The following is a 16,212-nucleotide window of genomic DNA, read 5'->3' as shown; positions in this document are numbered from 1 at the left end:
CCCAAATCTGCAATCACTTCCTGAACCCACTGACAAAGACTCAGAGAAACTAAAGAAGGAAAGAGCAAAATGAGAAGAAGACTCACTTCTGTGCTGATGACACATATTGAATGCTTTATCAGGCCGACTCTACAACTTCTACAAGGAACTTACATCTCCAAAAGAAATCTAGAAGGCCTTGGAATTCAAATACAAGGTGCAAGAAGCAGGTACGAATGAATATCTTATTGCAGAATACTTTGACTTCACCATGAACGACCATAAACCCATACTGGAGCAAGTTCATGAACTATAGGTGATAGTCAACAAAATTCGATCCCTTAACATCATCCTTCCTGAATCTTTCCAAGTGGGAGCAATCATTGCCAAACTTTCACCCTCTTGGAAGGATTATAGGAAGAAGTTTTTGCACAAGGCTGAAGAACTTACCTTGGAGCAAATTTAGCAATACCTTCGTATTGAAGAAGAGTATCGAATTAGAGACAATAGGGATAAGACCTTGACCGGTATGCTGAACTCTAAGGTCAATTTTGTGGAAAACGGATCGAAGAAGACTAACCCTACATTACAAGTAAAGAATAAGGATGAGAACTTTAAGAAGAGCAACAATAAGAAAGGATCCTGCTATGTTTGTGGAAAAAAGGGGCATTATGCATGAGTCTGCTGATAACGGAAAGACGGAACCAAGTCTGCAAACATGGTAGAAGACAATCTCGTGGCGATGATTACTGAAGTCAACATGGCAGAATCGTGCTCTAGATGGTGGTTTGATTCAGGCGCCATAGTCCATGTTTGCAAGGACAAGTCCTTGTTCAAGACATATGAAGAAGTGACTGATGGCTTGGAGGTACAGATGGGAAACCAAACATGTGCCAAAGTTGCTGGAAGAGGCAACGTAGAGTTGAACTTCACCTCCGAAAAGACACTGACCCTCCTGAATGTTCTCCATGTTCTTGACATTAGAAAGAACTTGGCCTCAGTAAATCTTGTTTGTAAGAGGGGATTCAAAGTTGTCTTTGAATCCGACAAACTAATCCTATCCAAGAATGGGATGTTTATTGGAAAGGGATATAATTGTAATGCTATGTTCAAATTAAGTATTAATGAAGGAAAAGTTTCTACTTATATTGTTGATTCTTTCTCTTTATGGCATGATAGATTACCACACTTGAATTCATAAAGAACATGAGTAAACTTGGTATAATTGCTTACAGTAATGAATCAACTGAAAAATGTGAAATATGTGTAAAATCTAAAATGGCTAAGAAACATTTCCCTAGTGTTAAGAGAAATTTTCAACTTCTAGAACTAATCCATTCTAACATCTGTGAACTAAATGGTGTATTAACTAGAGGAGGTAAGAGATACTTCAAAACATTTATAGATGACTTTTCTAGATACACCTATGTCTATCTTATGAGAACTAAGAATGAAGCTTTTGACATGTTTAAATTATATAAGACTGAAGTTGAAAATCAATTAGAAAATAAAATTAAAATTCTTATAGTGATAGGGGTGCTAAATACTTTAAATACAAGATTAGTTCTTTCTGTAAAGAATTTGGAATAATACATCAGTTTTCTGCTCCCTATACCCCTCAATAGAATGGTCTGGATGAAAGGAAAAATAGAACACTTACAGAAATGATAAACTACATGTTGTTAAAAGCTCATGCACCCTTAAACCTATGGGGGGAAGCACTCCTAACAGCCTGTCATTTACATAACAGAATTGTTTCTAGAGTTAATAACAAATGCCCATATAAATTATGCACAGGAAGAAAGCCTAATTTAGCATATCTAAAAGTGTGGGGGTGCTTAGCATATTATAAAGTTTCAGATCCTAAAATAACCAAATTAAGACTCCATGACCTCTAGAGATGTTGCGTTTTGGAATGAAGTTATAAATGATGAAATAGATTCAATAATGTCAAATGACACATGGGTACTAGTAGATCTACCTCTAGGATCAAAACCAATAAAATGTAAATGGGTGTTTAGAAGAAAATACAACACTGATTGAACTGTACAAACTTTTAAGGCTAGATTGGTAGCCAAAGGATTTAGTCAAAAGGAAGTGATTGATTACTTTGACACCTATGCACCAATGGCTAGAACAACTTCTATTAGAACACTCATAGCATTAGTATCCATTTACCACTTGTCTGTTCACCAAATGGATGTTAAAACTGCTTTCTTAAATGGTGATTTAAATGAAGAGGTTTACATGGAACAACCAGAAGGATTCGTTCTTCCTAAAAATGAGAAGAAAGTTTGTAAACTGGTTAAATCACTATATGGATTAAAACAAGCGCCTAAATAGTGGCATGAGAAATTTGATTCTTGCATCATAGCTTTTGGTTTTAAACATAATAGTACTGATAGATGCATCTACTCAAAATTCACTGAAAATTATGGAGTAATTGTATGTCTTTATGTTGATGATATGCTTATTGTGGGTATCAATATGGTTGGCATAAATGAAACTAAAAACTACTTATCCTCTATTTTTAAGATGAAAGATTTAGGAAAAGTAGATATCGTCTTAGGAATAAAAGTTAAAAAGCATAGTAGGGGTTATGTATTAAGCCAATCACATTATATTGAGAAAGTACTTGAGAAATTTAAGCATTTAGGGTTCAAAGAATATAACACGCCATATGATTCTAGTATAAAGCTAGTAGAAAATACCGGTAGAGCAATTGCACAACTTGAGTATGCTAGTGCAGTAGGAAGCTTGATGTATGCTATGCTTTGTACCAAACCTGATATTGCATTTGCGGTAAGTAAACTTAATCGGTTTACTAATAACCCTGGTGCAGAGCACTGGAAGGCAATTGAGAGAGTTATTGGGTATCTCAAGAGAACCTTAGAACTTGGTTTGTTTTACTATGATTATCCAGCTGTATTGGAATGGTACACTTATGCAAGTTGGATTACCAGTAATGGAGATAACAAATTCACATCTGGATGGGTGGGGGTGCAATATCTTGGGCATCCAAGAGATAAACTTGTATATCTTACTTGACCATGGAATCCGAATTCATAGCCTTAGTGGCTGCTGGAAAAGTTGTTGAATGGATTATGAATTTATCATTGAATATAAAACTTTGGCCTAGTCCTATGCCTCCAATTTCCATTTACTGTGATAGTGAGGCAACTCTGTCAAAGGCCTACAGTGGTACCTACAATGGTAAGTCCAAACATATAAGTCTAAGACATGAATTTGTTAGGCAATTGATTCAAGATGCAGTCATCACTATAACATATGTGAGGTCAAATAAAAACTTGGCTGATCCTCCTACCAAGGGCTTGGCCAGAGAACTGGTAAGAATGACAACCAAAGAGATGGGATTAAAACCCTTTACTTAGTCACCTGTAATGGTAACCTAACCTGAACTAAAAAACCATCAGTATTGGGTTTAATTGGTAACAACAAGTTACAGCAATGTGTTGTCCGTTATGATGAGAGGTTGAGATAAACTCTTAATGAAGTTCTGAAATGTGTCAAATAACGGAACACATAGTGGAACTTCACTTATGTGAACATAGAAGTGGTACCACTTCTCATAAGGGTTTGGGTTTGCTATCGGAATTGTTCATGAAACCAGGAAAGAAGCACATGGCCATAACAGTGCTGAGCAAAACTTGAAACTCTTGCAGAGACTAGACATTTTTGTGTGTATAGGTGTCTTCGGTCTATCTTGAGAGTAATTGGTTTAAGGTCTTACCACCAATAATTTTGACAAGACTCTGAGATAACTATACTAACAAAAGGTTTAAGTTGATAAACACCTTTTGTATGCATAATTGTGTCATAGTAGTTTGGTTTGAAAGAGAACCATGTAATTGATCAATCAATGTGGGGGATTGTTGGATTTTAATCTCATAATAGATTAAATCCAATGAGTTTGATTGGTCAATTACATGAGAAATTGCATCTGCACATTTGGTTGAAAAATCAATTTTTTCTCTTACAAAAACCTACTTTTGGACTTGTCCCACATTGGAAAATTATAAGTTTTGTTTTCAGTATTTCAATAGGAGCTAATTTACATTCCTTAGAATTAGTAGGGGAGAGTATAGGGATTCGATACTACGCAACGCGCGCGTACGCGTGTGTGCGGCGCAATGAGGCGCTTTAGAGGCGCACTTTGCTCGCACCTGCGTGTTTCGCGAAGGGCGGCTCTGGTTTTGGTTTGTTGATGACCGTTGATCACTGTTGATGAGATCAACGATCACGATTAGATCGGGTGTGATTAAGAGGCACAATTCAAAGTTAACAGTCACCAACTGTTAACTACTTTTTAAACAGTCACAATGTTTGAAATTGTCATTGTGACTGTTCAAGGTGCCTTCTCTAAAACAGCACCTACATTTTATTCATACATCTTCACAAATTATTTAAGGAGCATGAATCAGACTCCAAAACACACAATTTTGAAATTCACTCTCTTTCTCTCTCAGTCCGGTCTGCTACAGTTTTACAGAAGGTTTCTTTGGAGACTCTTCAACTTTGCTGGTTGCAGATTATCGTCCAAGGCTCTGTTGTATTCTAGGAACGAATTTGCCTGTAACCCAACAACAAACTCAGTAAACTGAGTGGGGGTAAATAATGTTCTAAAGACAGTGTCTTCAGACGCGCCTCAAAGCTTCTCCTCCAAAGTTACAGTGATCCCATATTCTCCATAAAAAATCTACCCAACAAATTGAGGTTTTCCTCTCTCCCTCTCTTTGTATATCCAAAAAAACTATTCATAGTCCCTAGACTTTTTGCTCCAGAACTGTTCTAGAATGGTACTTGCCTTTTTGCCAAATTCTTAAGCTATGTAGATTAAGGTTTTCTTTTCTCGATAATTAGTCCCAAAGTTTTTGAAGTTGCTTCAGCCTTCAGTACTGTCTTCAGTTCTCACTGACGTCTCTCTCCATTCCTCTACATGTTTCTACATTCATGCACAACTTGCTCTCCGTCTCTCTCTCCTGTTTCATTCAGACTCTCTCTCCTCTCCTTACCATCATCGGAAAAGATATATATTATGGCATTTATATTTACATTGTATCTCTTAATATGCACGCATGCATGGCGACATACATGGATCATGGATGCATTTTTTCTCTTGTAAAATATTTACGTTAGCAAAGTCCCTGTTTTGGAATTTAAATGATCGTTGCTTGCAACAGATCATTACCTCGAATCATGTTTGTATTTCTTCATTAATCCACACACACACTCTCTCTCTCTGTTGCATTTTGTTTTGTTTTTTCTTCTGAACTTGTTATCTGTACTTCATGTCAGTAGGGAGATGTTGTTGGGCTTACTTGACAAGCACTGTGCTGAGGAGAACGAGAAAGCCCAGTTGGGGTTGGACTCCTGTCTCTCTGAATATGACTTCGTGTACCTGCCCATGGATTTCTGGTAATCTTCTCATCTTCTTTTCTGTTTCTTCTGCTATGTTTTTTCTGTAACAAGAAAAGAAAGAAAAACACCAGTAACCCTTTGTTTCAGAGGTTGATATTTGTGGATTTTTCTTCTCTCCACTCCTCAGGCATGGGAACAATCTGGGTTACGCTTTTGTGAATTTCACCAGGAGCATTGCAGCAGAAAGGTTCTAAAATCGTTCAATTATTACAAATGGAATAGGTTTGAATCGAAGAAGGTCTGTGAAATTCGCCAAGCTAAGATCCAGGTGAGCTTTATCTTTCTTTTTCTTTACACATTAAGCACTTTCTTCATTTTTTTCTTTTATTTGGGTTTTCATTAGTTCTATATCACTTTCTTTCTTTCATGCATCCAGTTTTTGTTAATCTGGGTTTGTTTCAATTTCCTTATGTTTCCATCTGGTTCAGGGAAAGGAAGCTCTTCTTGCGCGTTTCCAGGCATCCAGCTTCGCTTGTGATACAATCCATGGCTGCAGACGACATTCTCCAGATTGAAGGTTGAAACCGACTCCCCAAGCGGCAAAGTGAGACAACACGACGATGACACCTCCACTTCTTGTTTCCAGTGGCCATCTCTTCTCTCATCGGACTCCTTTGTCCATAGAATCTTCCATTCTTGCTTGTTCAGCAAGGGTAGGCGATCTGAATGATTACCATTGACAGGAGTCCGACTTCTATCAGTCGCCGATGATAGCAGTCCGGCTTCTATAAGGGCAAAGTCCAAAATACCTGAGGGGGTCACCGATGATGGCTGTTAATCACCGCCGATTGGAAAGGAAAAGACTAGCGACGGCAGAGTCAGGTGAATCTCGAGGAGGAAGTGGAATGGAACTAATGAGAAGCTAACGGACTCCGTTTAATTCATTTCACACGTATTAAGCCAACGGACGAATCAAAAAACGCGTGGCGCATCCTCGTGTTGCACGAGTGGACCGATCCGTACTCATGCATCAACCATCAACCCTCGGTAAAACCCTAATTACAACCGTACGATAAGGAACAAGATTAGGGAGGACCGCAAGATCCGAATAGCAACTCCCCGAACCCTAGAATCATTCAGTATAAAGACTCACGGGACATAGCCCGTCTCAGTGGCCTCAACTCAACAGATTTTAGGGTTAGTTGGGCGTTTACGCGAGGCAGTTTCTTTTGTTGGGGTTGTAGTTAGATCATACATGTCTAGGGTTTTTGTTTCTTTTTGGTGTTTATGTGTTCAAATGGAAAGAAGATTGCAGTGACGACTCGGAAAATTCAAGCTCAACAGACCGGAATGCAGGTTTCTCCTCTTGGGGGAATTTGCGTGTCGACGACCCCGCTGAACTGAGCAATCTTCTAAAATAGTTCATTTTCTTTTTACTCCTACCTGTTCGTAAAATCGTGTCCAAAGCTCTTCTGTTTGTGCTTAGGGTTTTCTTTCTTTGTTCTGTTGATATTTGTCTTTTCTCTTCTGTTCTTACTTCTTTTTGCTTTCTGTTGGTTGGTGGATGAATGAGATTGCTATGAGGATGACAAGCTCCCTCTTCTGAAATGAAGTTGAGGTTAAAAGCTGGCAGAATCGAACCAATTAGTCACACGCCATCACTGAGCAATCTGTTTCCTCCCCAGCCCCTCATTTTCTTGGGTTTAGATCTATCATCTAACATTCAACTGGTATTCTATTAAAAATGGATGAGGATGAAGCATTAGTAGTAAATCCAACACTTGATCTGAGAGAGATTTATCTCCTGGTGATGTGTCATCGTTTTGCTTCTGAATCCTAGTTTAGCTTTTGCATTCTCTTAATTTTATCTAGCTATAAGGATTATTTTGCTTTCTTTCTTAATGGAAAAGGGGTTCAGCAATCAGGTGATGAAATCTGGAAATTAATCTTAGGACACCTTCCTACGCAGTTAGAGATATCTAGCTGTGGATGAGAAAGACTCTTTCTAAGCTGATGATGGTGAACCCTTTCCATTTTTTTCCGTACTACTCATTTTGTTTCATTTAGTTCAGTTTTATTTGAATTTGATTATCCAAAATCCTGCAGGTAATATTAAAACAGAAGAGACAAGGTTGGAGATCTTTTCTTTTGGGTGTTGCCAAACAGGACCAATGTCACTCAATCAAGCAACTAGCAAAACCTAGTCGAAAAAGCTTTCCAACAGTATATTATACTAATAAATAATAAATCGAAATTATTCTTGATAGGAGCAGAGAGTTTGACTAAAACATGTTCCTTGAATATTGCAATTGCTTGTGATGATGGATCAGTGGAGATATAAACAGGGAGTAATGAAGTTAGAGAATGGTTGCCATTATTCATGAAACTCAACTGTGGTTAGCATACTTTCAGAGAAGAAATTCTGATATTCTAAGAATGAAATTTGAATTTACTAAAATGGTTGGACTTATTCTTTCTCTGTGCTCAAAGCTAATCCTGAGAATTGGATTTTGAGGTTAAATGGTTTAAGTAGTGATGATTTGGAGCAGATTTTTAACCCAGTAATGGGTTGAAAGCTTGTCTTGTGATGCATACTGTTTCATTGCAAGATGGAAGAATTAGAACCTTTGGAATGGTGCCTAAATCAGAATGCTAGAGCAATTCCCAACCATAATTACGGAGGCAATTCAAAGGTTGGAGTATGGCATTGTTTGCATCCAAACTGTATGAATATAACTACAGATCACATAGATTTGACCTACTTGTTGAATTCAATTCGTAGGATATAGAAATCAGGAGGACTTCAAGTCTTTCAGAGGAACTGTATCTAGTGCCAAACCGACATGTATCCGAGGTTTTCTAAGTTTCTAAGGCAAAAAAGTCTTTTATGTATCCAATAAAGGTTAGCTTGAGGTTTACAGGGCTGGTGAATGGATGGGTTTGGAATTATCAATTTATTAACAATAGATTTAATGAATAGAACTTAACAATGAGAATAAACAAAAATGACTTGAATCTTTGATTCAATGAACATGGAGTAAGTTAATAATTTAGATGTTGGATTTAATGAGAGAATTGAATGCACTAAATATTTTTAAATTATCTCTTTAAAATTTATTTAATATCAAGAACTGATTATCTTATTTGTCCTTATTTTTTATCAACAAATTTAAATATAGAGGGGTAAATTTTATCCATAGAAAATTTCAGAAATTTTCTTGAAGTTATTACCATGTACAAAAAGTTAAATAATTTTTATTAAACTACAAACCACTAGTTGGTTTGAACAATATAGTGGTTCAATCATCCAGGTCAACAATTCTCTGACCATTTCAGCGATTTTTGGTTAAAATGTATCAACTGTTTGGATCGAAAGACAACACCCTAAAGTAAACAACCAAACCAACTCGTAAAACAGAGTTCGGATATACTCCTCATAGAGTGCGCCTCACACCAGAAGAAACACTACTTCCAACAAAAACTTTGCTTCAACAACAAGCAGGAAGAAGCAATAAACTAACCACAACCTACTTCCCAACAAGAACCCAAATCATCTCTGATAACAAAACCAAAAGAAACTTTATTGTATTTCAAAAAACCACTGTGTCGATTTTCCAAGAAACTTCAAGGGGGCTTCCAAAAAGCAAATTTGGATGACAAGTTTCTAGATTTTCAACATCTTACCTATTTCATCTACTAGCTTTGAGATCTCCCAAAATTAATTACATAGAGGATTAGACTCTTTATTTTCAAAATAGTCACCACTTCTATATTTCTAAATTTCCTACAGAACAATAGAGATATTTGCAATTACATAAACATTAGCTTTTCCAAGAGATCTAAGGATAATGTACAACCAAGCTTCTAAAGAAGAGGCAGTTTGCAGAGCTCATTGACCCAACCACTGGACGATGGTGTTCTTCCAAGATTCAAGCTTTGTTCGACGAATGCACCATGGAAGCTATACTTCGTACTCCCCTCTCCTTGAATCCCGCCCTCGCTAGTGACAGATTGGTAAGGACATACACCCCTAAAGGTCATCCCACAAGTGCCTCGGCATATCGTTATGTGTGTGAGGGCGAAGCTAGTTACTCGAATAGCAGTTGGGCCTTCCCTGGTGTCTTTTGGAAAGAATTTTGGAGATGTATTGAGTTACCACCACGAATACTTATATTTCTTAGGAAATGTTTGAACCAATGCTTACCAACTAGTGCTATCTTGGCAAGGCATGTTCCCAAAATGGATACAGTACATGTTTTCTGTGTGGTAATGAGCCGGAAACAATAAATCACCGCTTTCTTCTCTATCCTGCTATGAGACTGATGTGGTTTGGTTCGGTTTTGGGCTCAAAGATAGATTCAGGGCAGATCTGGGATTTTGAAGTGTGGCTCTCTATGTCAATGTCATGGAAAAATAATGAGAAATTCATCTTTAATTTTGGTGCCATCATCATGTGGCATGCTTGGAAGGCCAGATGTTGTGTGGTGAGGCTTTCATTCCTGAAAACATTATTAACAGAGAGCTTCTGCCCAGTTTGCTTAACTCTCTAAACTCGAGGAAACTAAACTGTAATGACATTCAGCCCAGCTCTAAATCCTTTTCCCAATTCTTGGGCCCCTCTTCTGGCGACTCAGATTAAACTATATTTTGATAGGGCTTCCAGTGGTTTGCAATCAGGAATTGGTATTGTTTTTCGCAACCACAAAGGAGAATTTTGCTTGGGCCGAACTATTAATGTTCCTCGCAATCACCCAGAAGTTCTCGAAGCTATGGCAGTTAGGGATCTAAGGCTGGCCATTGATGAAGGAATCTGTGAAAATCTTTGTGGAGAATTCTATGCCTTCGTTATGCAAGATACACTCGTATATATAGAATTTAGGAGATGCAGTTGTAGTAGTAAACTACAACTAGCCAAAGACCCTAGGGAACTATAACTAGCTAAAGATACATGTATCAAGATACGATAAGGATTTCCCAATACTCCCCCTCAAATTGGCACATGAAGATTTCTTATGCCCAATTTTCTGGGAAATAGGCAAAATTTTATTTTCCAAGAGCCTTCGTCAAGATGTCAGCCAACTACTCTGTGGTTCAAACATGACAAGTAACAATGTTCCCATGCCGTAGCTCATCGCGAACAAAATGATAGTCAACTTCAATATGCTTTGTTCTCTTGTGAAATACTGGATTTGTGGCTATATGCAGAGCCGCCTGATTATCGCAATACAATCGTGTAGGTTCATCATGTACCACTCCCAAGGACAAAAAGAGTTTCTTCATCCACTTCAACTCACAGCTTGTCGCAGCCATTGAACGATATTCTGTTTCTGCTGAGGAGCGTGACATAGTATGTTGTTTTTTCGTTTTCCAAGAAACTGGTGACTGCCCCAGCAGAACAAAATAGCCGGTCAATGAACATCGTGTCAATGGGCAAAATTGCCTCCCAATGTTCTTGCCGTGGACTCTGCATGAACTGAACTAGGATATGAACACAATAACACAGTTCAGGTTGTGTGATGGTTTAGTATATCAACCGCCCCACTAGTCTCTAATACTGATTGGGATTTTCCATTAGAGCGCCCTTTGCTAGCGCAAGATGATGATTCTGTTCAATGGGCACAGATGTTGGTTTGGATCCCAACAGTCCACATTCCGAGATAATGCCTAGGGCATACTTCCGTTGAGACAAAAATATTCCCTCAGGGCCACAAGCTACTTCAATACCTAGGAAGTACTTGAGTGGACCCAAACCTTTCATATGGAAGCATCGATTGAGATACTCCTTAAATTTCACAATGGCTATAGTATCATCTCCCCCAACAATTAAGTCATCAACATATATCAGCACGTGCATACGAACATTGTGTTTGAAATAACTGAACAAAGAGTAGTTAGGATATGATTGAACAACCCGAACTATATCAAGGCCGTTGTCAATTTTGATAACCAACATCTGGGAGCTTGACGTAATCCATAGAGAGATTTATTCAGTTTGCACACTTTTGTTCGATCCTTAGTTGTGAAACCTGACGGCAACTGCATGTATACCTCCTCATTCAAATCCCCATGTAAGAATGCATTATGTACATCCATCTGATGAAACTCCCAGTTCCTAGCGGCTGCCACGACTAAGAAGGTTCGGGCTGTTGTCATTTAGGCAATAGGAGCGAAAGTCTCATTGTAATCTAACCCCTCAACCTGTCTATTCCCGAGAATAACTAGGCGTGCCTTATGCCTTTCAACCGTCCCATCTGAATTATATTTGATCTTATAAACCCATTTACTCCCTATTGCCTTTTTCCCGGGAGGTAGAGTCTCCAATGTCCAAGTACAATTGTCCTCTAGAGCCTGGATTTCCTTTCTCATAGCTTCTCTCCATTTTTCACTTTTCATTGCCTCAGAAAAGCTAGTGGGCTCGGCTCCTGCAGTGGTTGCAGCTAAGAAAGCTTGATGTCTAGTAGAGAAGTTAGTACATGTCACATAATTTGCTATGGGATAGGGAGTCATACCTGAGGACTTTGATTCAAAGTGGGCTTGAGTGTGAATGGGGTCTTTCAAACACCGAGTAGTGTAGGTTATGTAGGGCTTTAACAGAACAGACGGTGTGCGATGTCGATGTCCCCTACCAAGTTACTCTTCTAGTGCTGCTCGTGGTGCTGGATCCACACTAGTTCCGTCTTCACCGCTATTGATTTCCACTTCTTGCACATTCTCTCCATCTCCTTGCTCCTCCTCTTTACCATCATCATTATTTTCAAGGCTCCCCTACCACAAATATCGGCTGTATCACTCCCCCTGTCTTTATTTCCTCTATGGCTCTAAAAAACATCATCATCAACCACGACATCAACTGGTGCAATGGTTGGGCTAGGGTTGTTTTCTAGAGTTGCTTTTAGATTGGCGGCATATGGAAACACATTCTCATGGAAGATTACATCACGGGAGACAAAATATTCACCTCTTTCAACATCATATATGCGCCAACCTTTCTTTCCGTAGGGATAACCTACAAAAACACACTTCCTTCTCTTTTCTCCAAACTTATCATTGTCTCGAGGATTCCAATGAGCATAGCAAAGATAACCAAATACTCTCATTTGCTCGTATTGAGGTGGCATCCCGAACGGTATCTCGTACGGAGTCTTCCCGCCAAGTACAAAAGAAAGTGTCCTGTTTATCACGTATCCGATGGTTAAGACACACTCCCCCCAAAAACCAATGGGTAAGCCCACTTGAAATCTCAATGCTCTCGCAACATTTAAGATATGCCTATGTTTTCTCTCCACCCGACCGTTTTGTTGCAATGTCTCGACACATGAAGTTTGATGCAGAATGCCATGAGTCTCAAAGTATGATTTCAAGCTTTTAAGTTATGTTCCATTATCACTTCGAACAATCCTGACTTACTTTCCAAACTGGTGTTCTGTCATGGCACAAAATTTCTCAATAATATGTGCTACTTCACACTTTTTTCCAGCAACAAGTAAACCCACACAATACAAGAATAATCATCAACAATGGTTAGAAAGTAAACAACACCACAAGAGACAGGTACTTTATAGGCGCCCCCATGTATCACAATGAATTAGAGAAAAACAATCACCAACTTTATGTTTACTTTCAGGAAAAGTTTCCCGTGTTTGTTTTGCTTTGTAACAAACATCACATGGCTTATCTCCTTCAGTTCTACTATTTAATTTATCTACTTTAGGAAGAAAAGATAATATTTGTTTAGACGGATGCCCTAATCTACGATGCCATAACTCCCATTCATCCATACCGCTTGTTCTATTTGCTCGAACCGGTGCTACTCCTCTAAAATGATAGACCCCATCACACTACTCACCCATTCCAATCAGAATCCTCGAGGTTTGGTTTTGTATCACACACAGCTTGTCAGTAAAAGTGATAGTACAATTTATCTATTGCAATAACTTTTCTATGGAGATAAGGTGCAATTCATTCTTGGTACAAAAATCACACGATGTAAATAATTATTTCCACCCAAATGTATAGTCCCTTCCGTCACTGCTGTGATTTGCTTTCCATTGAAAAGTCCCAACGGACACAGTGTAATATTCCGTACATCCATCAATAAATAAATTTCTCCAGTCATATGGTGCAACGCCCCAAAATCATTTATCCAATCAATAGAATTTTTATTACCATAAAGTCTTCCCGTTCCACCAGATTTGTGAGATCCGCTACATCATGATCATTCATGGTTCCAGCCTTCTGTCCTACAGTCTCACTCGCCGCAGCCTGGGCAGCGTTTGCTCTGTTCCGAAAGGAAATTCGGTATCGCCGTTGTTGGAAGAGAGTGAAAAGTCTGGGTTCACTCGAACAGGAAAGCCTATACCCGAGGGAGATCCAAACCAATGCAGCGATATTTGCCGTGACTCAATTCGAGAGCTCTGCAGAAATGGCGTCTCCCGAGGGTAACGACAGGCAGCGTCGTTCGCCTAGCGTCATAGCCCGGCTTATGGGCCTCGAAGCGCTGTCCAACTCCGGGCGCGATCCTCTTAAGAAATCAGACCAGCCTGAGTTACGGAGATCTGCTTAAGAATCCAGAGTATCGAGAAATCTGCTTCAGTATTGTTTCATCGACGGGAACAACTTCCATATGAAGCAGCAGTTCCAGACTAGCTTTGGAGTTAACATCACCAGCAATGTGATAAGAGAAAATGCAGCCCCGGAAGATAATAAGTCTAACGTCAGGAAACCGGATTCAATTGACCTTCGTGTGAGAGAATCGAAGCCCGAACCATCGAGACCTTCGAGCAGAGGCCTATCTACGTCATCATGGTAGACGCAACAGCATCATAAGAGTTTCTTTGACACACAGGATTTCTTTCCGAAACCAAAACACACGGACTCTCTCTACGGAGAGATCGGGAAGCGGTTGAAGATGCGGGGAATCAATGAACCAACAAAGGATCTGGAGACACTAAAGCAGATTCTAGAAGCTCTGCAACTCAAGGGACTTCTGCATTCCAAGAAACCAGCAAAGCAGATCCGATACAGAAATTTCATATATGACCGGAAATTCTACGCAGGGGATCAATCATCCACTGTTATCTGATCGCGCAGGTTCCAGGACGTCGCCGGATGCTACAATGACTGGCCGAACTTCGGTGGGAGGAAGGCGGTCCGCTTCTGGTTGAGGAGAAACCCAGGTTGTCTGGCATGCCAAGCACCGAAGCTGCACATGGATTCCATTCGAACACACCAGGCTCTGATATCGAGTGAAAATCTTTGTGGAGAATTCTTATGCAAGATACACTCGTATATATAGAATTTAGGAGATGCAGTTGTAGTAGGAAACTACAACTAACCAAAGACCCTAGGGAACTACAACTAGCTAAAGATACATGTATGAAGATAAGATAAGGATTTCCCAATAGAATCAAATCAATTTGGCTGGAGGGATATGCACAACAGATTATTAATTTCCTGTTGGACCAATCTTTAGAGGTCCCTTGGAGGCTACATCATGTTTTGGCCGATTGCAGGAATCTGTTGCTTGGATTTGATCAGTATCACATTTCCTTCATTCATCGTACAGGTAATTCTGTAGCTCATTGTATGGCGAAACATGCTTGTACTATTTCAAGGCCAAATACCTGGTCTGTTTCTCGGCCATTTCTTCTACCTGTATTGTTGAAAGGTTCAGTTCAATGGATTGCCTATGGACTTCTAAAAAAAATGCTCTGGATTCAGACCAAAGATTAGAACCAACCCATACACATCTTGCTTTATCAAACAGAAGTAAAGCATGAAAAAGAAACTTCACTTCCTTCCTACATTTACCACAAATATTCGGAGGCATCAAGCTTCTATTATAAAGAATTTTCCTAACTGCAACCCCATTGACACAACATTTCCACACAAAAGGTTTGACATTGTATTCAAAAGATAGTTTCCAAATTAGACCCCAAGATTTTTTCCCCAAATTGCTAGAATTCCTTCCAACTTTGGTTACATCCTCTAAGGATTTAGCAATAAAATAAACAAAATTTACTGAAAACGAACCATTCTAATTTCCAAACAAAATCACTTTATCATCCCACTGATTAGTTAAGATATCAATAGAGAGAATCTTTTGAACCACATAAGGAATGAAGAGATTATTGATTTTTCCAACATCCTAACATCTTTTATCATTGTCTATTAGATCAACTACCATCAAATTATGGAGGAGGTAGTTATGAGACCAAAGGGCTTAAAGCCCTTTACACATAGAATCCATAGATCATCCCATGCTCACACCTTAAGTAAGGCCATTGTTGACTTACCACATAATCCTTTTTTAAAGAACTTGTCTTCCCACCATCACAAGTTTGGAAATACTTTGCTTTTAGAGTTCTTGCTCACAAGCTACCAGAGTCATTGTAGAAGTGCTATGCCAATTTTGCAAGGAAAGCCAAATTGAAGGAATAAGGGTCTGTGATATCCAAACCACCATTAGACTTATTTTTACATACTTGGTTCCAAGATACCCATATTATACTTTTACTATTCTTTTTATCTCCATCAAAAGCTCCTCTCGGATTTGCTCATGGAGTCTTAAATCTTTTTGGGGATTAGAAAACATTAACATACAATTGGTGGGGATGGCTGTCATTATTGACTTAATCAGCATATGCTTGCCTTCTTGGGAGAGCAGGGACTCTCTCCATCCAATGGATTTTTTTACCACTCTCTTAGTCAAGTACTCAAAGACTTGATTCTTCTTCCTCCTGACCAAGAGGTGAGCTTCTAAGTAGATAGAAGAATTTTCTACTTTTTAAGGCAAAAAGGACGTGTTTTTTCAATATTAGGTGCTAATTTGAGCTAAATAAAACTTCAGATTTA

The 16,212-nt window shown here is 38.9% G+C and overlaps 1 long non-coding RNA gene and 4 other non-coding genes across 5 annotated transcripts; all 5 read left to right on the top strand.

Annotated features, from left to right (window-relative positions):
- Positions 1-5,338: 5,338 nt before the first annotated feature.
- On the top strand, positions 5,339-8,259 carry LOC148880577 (uncharacterized). Its single transcript, XR_016104603.1, has 4 exons — positions 5,339-5,415; positions 5,546-5,686; positions 5,847-6,405; positions 7,465-8,259. It is a non-coding gene; the product is annotated as an uncharacterized LOC148880577 (long non-coding RNA).
- LOC148880581 (small nucleolar RNA Z107/R87) lies at positions 6,666-6,768 on the top strand. Its single transcript, XR_016106005.1, has one exon. It is a non-coding gene; the product is annotated as a small nucleolar RNA Z107/R87 (small nucleolar RNA).
- Positions 6,928-7,027, top strand: LOC148880580 (small nucleolar RNA R30/Z108). Its single transcript, XR_016105993.1, has one exon. It is a non-coding gene; the product is annotated as a small nucleolar RNA R30/Z108 (small nucleolar RNA).
- Positions 7,104-7,197, top strand: LOC148880579 (small nucleolar RNA snoR31). Its single transcript, XR_016106004.1, has one exon. It is a non-coding gene; the product is annotated as a small nucleolar RNA snoR31 (small nucleolar RNA).
- Positions 7,276-7,379, top strand: LOC148880578 (small nucleolar RNA snoR31/Z110/Z27). The gene has a single exon (XR_016105979.1). It is a non-coding gene; the product is annotated as a small nucleolar RNA snoR31/Z110/Z27 (small nucleolar RNA).
- Positions 8,260-16,212: the final 7,953 nt, after the last annotated feature.

This window comes from Nelumbo lutea, chromosome 1 (genome assembly GCF_056320005.1).
Source record: "Nelumbo lutea isolate HS-2025 chromosome 1, American lotus-T2T, whole genome shotgun sequence".
In the NCBI taxonomy this organism is placed as follows: Eukaryota; Viridiplantae; Streptophyta; class Magnoliopsida; order Proteales; family Nelumbonaceae; genus Nelumbo; species Nelumbo lutea.
Note: the sequence above shows the minus strand (reverse complement) of the source record. Positions and strands in the feature narration are given on the sequence as shown.